General features: G+C 37.3%; 1 long non-coding RNA gene across 2 annotated transcripts; it reads left to right on the top strand.

Annotated features, from left to right (window-relative positions):
• Positions 1–5,179: 5,179 nt before the first annotated feature.
• On the top strand, positions 5,180–7,163 carry LOC134217874 (uncharacterized). 2 transcript variants are annotated; one of them, XR_009981174.1, is made up of 4 exons: positions 5,180–5,304; positions 5,602–5,930; positions 6,050–6,373; positions 6,604–7,163. It is a non-coding gene; the product is annotated as an uncharacterized LOC134217874 (long non-coding RNA). The 2 variants fall into 2 exon arrangements; XR_009981176.1 differs by having other exon boundaries at positions 5,602–5,964.
• Positions 7,164–7,280: the final 117 nt, after the last annotated feature.

The following is a 7,280-nucleotide window of genomic DNA, read 5'->3' as shown; positions in this document are numbered from 1 at the left end:
GTTCGCAAATTTTGAATATGAATCTACTATTGTTAAAAATTTAGAGCCTTTCAAAAAGAAAATGTCGATATGAATTTTTTCAAATGGGGTTTGGCCAAAATTACTTTTTCTTATTAAATTTGGAGGTTTCCGGTCATACTTGGAAGTTTTACAAGTATCACAGGAATTTATAAAGATTTTCAGTTTTTTATCTAAATTTGGGAAGAAATAGTGTTGCAGGATTTGTTTTTTGTTTTCTTTCGGGCCCCTGTGTCCAAATAGATGGGTGTTCTTTATGATGTCATCTTGTTGGTCTTCCATTCTCACGTCTTCCAATAGAACCTCTGAAATGAAAGCTTTGTAAATTTTATTGGATGAAAAATGTTTTCGATAGGTTTCCTGTATCAGTTGTAGAATTGAAATCGGTGCTTTAATACAATTTTGTCCTTTTGGGTTAAAAAAATTTTTAAATGCATTAACGATGGTTTCTTCGGTGAATGTTTTTCTGACTATAGTGTTTCGGAAAAACTTCGGGAATATCTGTTCGTGAATGTCGGTTTCGATGTTAGCGATTTTGAAAATGACTTGTGATCTAAAGGCGTTAATAGGTTTTTCCGTTGTCCATAAGTAATAGTCGTCACTTGTGTCCGCAGAATGAACTGTCTCTATGTCATCGTCTGATTGTGCATTGTCGTGTACATTAATTTCTTCCTTCCTAATTCTAGATAGCGCGTCTGCTACTACATTGTTTTTACCGGGTTTATATATCAGCTCGTAGTCATAGTTTTCTAGCTCTAATTTCCCTCTAAAAATCCGTCTATTTTTATTGGTAAGCGAGTGTGTCAAAGGTTGATGATCTGTTACTAACTTGAATTTCTTTCCCCATAGGTAGTGTCGGAATTGTTTTACGGCCCAATACATCGCGAGAAATTCCTTTTTAATTGTTGAATAGTTTTCCTCTGTTCTATTCAGCGTCCTTGAAGCATATGCCACCGGGCGATCTTTCCCAATAGGACCTTGCGAAATCACGGCTCCTATCGCAAAATCACTTGCGTCAGTGGTTAGTATAAATTCCTTTTCATAATCAGGATGGATCAAAACTGGGTCTCTCATCAGAACCTGTTTGCACCTTTCAAAGCATGTTTCCACTTCTGGTGTTATTTCAATTTCATTGTCCTTTCTAAGTAGAGAGGTCAATGGTTTCACGAGTTTGGCGAAATCTTTTACGAATCTTCGGTAGTAACCTAGAATACCAAGAAATTGCCTTACCTCTTTCTCTGTAGCTGGCAAAGGCCAGTTTTTTATTGTTTCAATTTTGTCTTGATTTGGTCTAATACCATCTTCAGAGACCGTATGTCCTAAAAATTGGACTTCCTTTCTGAAAAATTCGCACTTGTCCAATTGAATTTTCAGATTTGCCTCTTTTAATTTGTTTAAGACCTTATTCAAGTCGCTTTTGTGTTTTTCTAGAGACGGTGAGAAGACTATAATGTCGTCCATATAAACAAGACAACATACTCCTAACAATTCTCTTAAAACACAATCCATCACGCGTTGAAAAGTCGCGGGTGCGTTTTTCAACCCAAATGGCATTCTAGTAAACTCGTACTTTCCCGAGTTTACTGAAAAGGCTGTTTTTTCAATATCCTCTTCATCGAGCTGAATTTGATGAAAGCCCGATACCAAGTCAATTGTAGAGAAGTAGTTTGTTCTTCCCAGTTTGTCTAAATGTCATTGATCTCTGGTATTGGATATCGCTCACTGATGGTTTTTTCGTTCAGTTTCCGATAGTCTATTACCAGTCTGAACCTCTTTTGACCCGAAGCGTCTGGCTTCTTGGGCACTACCCAAACAGGTGAGGTGTAAGGGGATATGGATTCGCGTACAATTCCATCTTTCAGTAATTTCGAAATTTCCTTTTTAACGATTTCATCAAAAGCTTTGGGATATTTGTATGACTTTGTGTGAATGGGAATGTTGTCGGTCGTTCGTATCTTGTGTTTAATTTTGTGAGTAAACGTTAGGTTGTCTTCGTCATAGTATAGAACATCTTTATTATTATTAATGGTGTCTAACAATGCTTCTTTTTCGATCTCATTCAGATGTTCGTCCCTAAGTTTGTATTTAAGTCCATCTGGCGAAGGTGTAATTTTCTTGAGTTCGTGATAGTCTGATCCGTTTTCTAGTTCATTAACATTTATTTCGAATTCATTCATGTCGATTTCTATTTCCCTATTTTCCGTTTCATTCTGAATTTCAACTATGGCTACCCCATTCTCGCTTTTGTATAGTCCTGGAAGTATCTTACAGTTTTTGAAATGTTTCTCTTCTTCAATCAAAAATGTCCCGTTCGCGTAGGTTGGAATTTTTATGAATTGGGTTTCATGCTCAGTCAAATTAATTTTGTGGGTTTCGGGAAACCACTTTTCATCTTAATTTCCTTTCTTCCGATTTTCAGCGAGTTTTCTACTATGTTTAATTTTGCTTTCAAATCGCGTAGTGATTCGTAACCTATTAAACCGTCGAAAAACTTATGGAAACTGAAGACATGAAATTTGAGTTTCTTTTTTATTCCGAGTAGGTCAAATGAGATAAATTTCCTAATTTCGTGCACTCCATTGATGTTCCTGACTTTGCATATTCCCTCTGATTGGCAATTTTCTACTTTGACATGCGCTGGAGAAATGTAATTTTTGTTCGCGCCTGTATCGATTAAAAATTTCAATTCACCTTTCGAGGTCTGAATGGAAACGTATGGCAAAAAGTCGTTATTCTTCGTTATTTTCTTTGTTTGTTTCCTGTTGCCATGTGAAAATTTATTTCGTCGCCTTTAAAGTAATCGTCATCTTCTGAATCTAACTCGTCGTCGTGTGTTTTGTTCTTGGCATCGTCCTCTTCTTCCTCGTCCAAATTGACTTCCTTGTTTTGAGAGTGATTATTTATGGCCCTGTTCGATCTATGCGATCTCATGGAAACATCCTCGTCGATATTGTTTTTATTTATGAATTTTCCTGATGGTGGTCTATTTGGGTTAGGGTGATTTGATGGTCCTGGTTTGCTATACGTTGGTTGCCCACTGTGTTTTGTTTGCGATGCTAATTGAGTTCTCCTATCCATTCTGTGTCTATACGCCGCGTTGGAGTATTGCATAGTTATCTCGTACGCGTGCTCTAAACTGTCTGGTCGACAACTTCTAACGTGCATCGAAATTTCCTCGCTTAATCCATCCACAAATCTGGTGAGTGTAATTAGGCTCACGAATGAATTAATAACTTTGGCATGTGATTTGTAATCTTCCATGCTAGCGGCAGATGATTTTATTGCCGTGTCAATTTGCCTAATTTTGTTATAATAATCTGATAGATTGTTTTTTCCTTGTCTAATATAAAAAAGTGATTGGATATGACTTGTTATGTCACGCCGATCACCGTACGCATTTAATAAGACATCTTTAATTTCGTTCCAATGTTTGGGGTTCCCTGCTGCTATTAGCACTTCTTTTGCTTCACCTGTGATTTTATTTTTAACCGCCCGCTCGATTTGACTGTAAATCGGATCATTTTTGTAGCTATCGTACGCGTTGAGTGTTTCTTCTGCGTCTTCTACCCATGCTAAAACCTCTTTTCGATTCCCATTGAACACCGGAATATTCCTAATGGGGTCCGGAATCGAGAAATTTAGGAACGGATCGTTTGATCGGTCCCGCATTGTGTGAATGGTTTGCACTAACATTGCTTGATTCTGTGTTAGGCTTCTGACCTGGTCAAGAAGCTCTTGCACGTTAACTTCGGGGATCGACATGTTGCGATTCTTATCGAATAATTTCCCTCTTTTCATACACTATTTCACACTGTTATATGCCCTAAAAGTGTTACTATAGTAGGTAGTTAATTTTTAAATTGTTTTCACGTATTGTGTTGATAATTGTGATTTTCTGAGTTTCCCTATGCAACGATCACTTGGGATAACACTATCACTTTAACTGCGTTGATGAGTAATGTATAAAATGTTACTCACATTAACAGGATGATGGTCCTCATCTTATCCTGGAGCCTATGATGTGGGATTGTTCGTTGGTTGGTCCGGTGGTGTGAAGATGATGAATCTTTCTGGTACCGCAAATCCGCTGGTATACGTGCAAGGATGGTTTCCCGGGTAACAGCCAGTCACTAGTAGACTTAGAATCACTTCTCCGAATTTCTTCTGTATTGATGTACACTCAAACACTTAGTCCTTCGTTTCACCACTTTTCACTACAAGACTGCGCCAGTAAAGAGCTAATCGCTCGAATTACGATAAAAAAATAATTTATTTCTAACCAAATAAAATTAATTACACTCAACTTAAATCCACACTTCAGACTGACTGATTTTCTCTTGCACAACTAGTTTTATATAATCACTTCTGCAGCGTCAGCAATTCCTTCAACTGGGTTGATCGTCCTCTGTTGGGTTCACGGGTCCGATAGGTTGGCTACGTTGCGAGAGTCGTCCATGTGCGTAGGTCATCAATAATTGGAATTGGTTGCATCGGCCGAATGTGTCTCTATGCTGGTGGCGGGTTCCGTCATAACGTATATATATATATATATATATATATATATATATATATATATATATATATATATATATATATATATATATATATATATATATATATATATATATATTTTATTGAAGAGGCTTGCAACCCTAGGCTGGCTCACCTCTATCTGCTTCTACGCCCATACAATTATTTTCGTAAATATACATCAGAACAGAATCACCGGTGCATTATTACCTAGTGCATTCAGGGTAGGTGGATAAATTAAATCACTACATGAATTATATCAGAAACACCCGCTCTGACTCGTAGTTTGGACAGAAGACTCCCACCATACTATCTATGACACTACTCTCATATCGAATTTACCCGAAGACGAACGATTTCCGATCCTTGAGTGATCCGAAAATGAAAATTCATTCTAGCAGTACACTACAAAAAATCCAATAATTTTTAATATATGTTACGACACATAAAATGACCGAAACGAATCAACCATAAAGTTTATTTGGGCTTTATGAATTTCAAAATCACACACATACCCTTAATAAGCGTTAATAATTATTCTTATTTTTAATCCGTTTCAAAAATATGTGTTTAGACTAATGGTTAAAATCCATAACGTCTCACACATAAAATGAATAATTATTGAATATATAATAACTGATACGCATACGAATCAAGCGAGAAAGCACGACAAAGTGAGAAAAATCCAAAATGGCTACAATTGTCAAAAAGGAATTTTGCTGATCCCCTCTTTTCGTCCGAGAAATATCCAGACACGTGAGTAATATTTATGTCCATGATATTATCAATTCAGTGCAAATCCGAATTATAGCCGCTAACAAAGTTGGATTTTTCTCACAATTCGTACGTTGAACCTAACTTCGGAAGTGGTGCGCTGTTTTCATTTGGTGATGTGCTATACAGCGCACTACTTCCGAAATTAGGTTTAACGTATGGATTGGGAGAAAAATCCAATTTCAATAGCGGCTATAATTCGATTTTCTACTGAATTTATAATAATAATAATCCTTATTAATTGTGATTTACATCTTCATACATCATCGTCCATTACAGATACAGCTTAGAAACATACGTCTACTGCTCCAAAAGTCAAGCGGGCGAGAGTGGATGACGGCGAGTCTTATCGGTTCATCTGTTCGTATCTGGGAAACGGCAATTGCCGGTATTCCCATTGGGCAGCAGTTTTCCTTTGCGATGGTTTATCCACAGGAGCACCAGAATCCGACACAGTCACAGACCAGCCAGTAACAGCATCACATTATCGCTGATAGCGATCATGAAAAGATTCCTTTATCGAGCATTGATGACTAATGAGAAAAGAAGATGCGTTGACGGCTCAATTTAGGTACTATGGAAAATATTGTCTGGAAAGTGATACGACGGTAAGTAGATTGTCTGTTTATACGACGATAATTTGTAAGCAGTATTTTCTATATACACATTTTCTATATATTCACGACCAATTTTCAACTACATTTGACAGCATACGGTTTATTTTTAGGCAACGACGATACTCCTGCAGCTGCAGCTCCTGTCTAGCAGAGCACGACCGCTCCAATATTAACATCCTGATATGTGCGTCATCCCAATAATTGCTCCGCCTAGGAAAATTTTAAAAGTTCCCAGAAGAAGACTCAGCAGCTCGCTCGGTCTCGCAGATTATGAACACGTTGATGCATCACAAAATCCAAGATCACCTGCAGAAGGACGTACTTTTATCGTGCTCAAAACCACACCACCGATGGCAGGATGCGATGACGGATATTACTCTTCTGCCCACAACGAGAATGAAATAACGGTCAAGTTCTTTTTTCGTGCAATGAAGGTAAGATTTTTTTAATCATGTTGATGTTATTTGCTGAGATGTTTTTTTTATAATAAAAAGTTTGTAACTCAGATCACACTATAGATAGATTCTACTACCTATACTTCCGTGAATCGCATATTTGTCCCATATGAATAAGAAACCCAGCAAAGATGGGACAGATATGCGAATTACGGCAGCATAGTTCACACGGCATAACATAATTGCGATTTTCTAATTGTCCACACTAGGCATAGGACTCATCTTCTGCAATCAGGTGCTGTGCAAACTGGCAGAGCAGCGCTGTCGTAGGCGTTGGCTATTTACCCGAAGCTCGACCCGAAGAACTTGAACATCGTAATTCACGATGCAGTTCTTCCTGAGGAAATCGATACAAACACTGATGTGCAAGTTCCATTGCTACCAAAACCAACATAAATGAGGCTACCGAGGTCGATACGAAAATTAAACCTCCGGCGATAATACCATTTTGTACCGATAGAAAATTATCACTGCAAGCCTGTCATCAGCGAGGTCATCAGCAGAGTGATCAACTGCAATGAGGATGTGTCATCATGTGTCGAAATGATATCTTTCGATGCTGCTATAACGACACATGTTTAATGTTGGACGTTTTGCGTCTGATTTTCTTCAACTCCGCCAATTATGTTTATGCCTAGTGCTTGAAAATGATGTCAGCTCCAAACATTTGTGAATTTCAATTATTACCGGTAAACCCAAATTCATAGTGTGTACCATATACTGATTTATAATGTTTATAAGAATAAATTCAAACAATATTTAAAAAAAATATTCAAGTGATTTTATTTTAATGCTTCCATAATCATATGTTTCATTGAGAAAAGCTGATAATATATATAAACAAATTCTTTCAAAGTTCATAAATGATTCTAATAAGGTATATCGC

The sequence above is a fragment of the Armigeres subalbatus genome, chromosome 1, assembly GCF_024139115.2.
Source record: "Armigeres subalbatus isolate Guangzhou_Male chromosome 1, GZ_Asu_2, whole genome shotgun sequence".
Classification (NCBI taxonomy): domain Eukaryota; kingdom Metazoa; phylum Arthropoda; class Insecta; order Diptera; family Culicidae; genus Armigeres; species Armigeres subalbatus.
The sequence above is the reverse complement of the archived record's forward strand: the minus strand, read 5'-3'. Positions and strand labels throughout refer to the sequence as shown.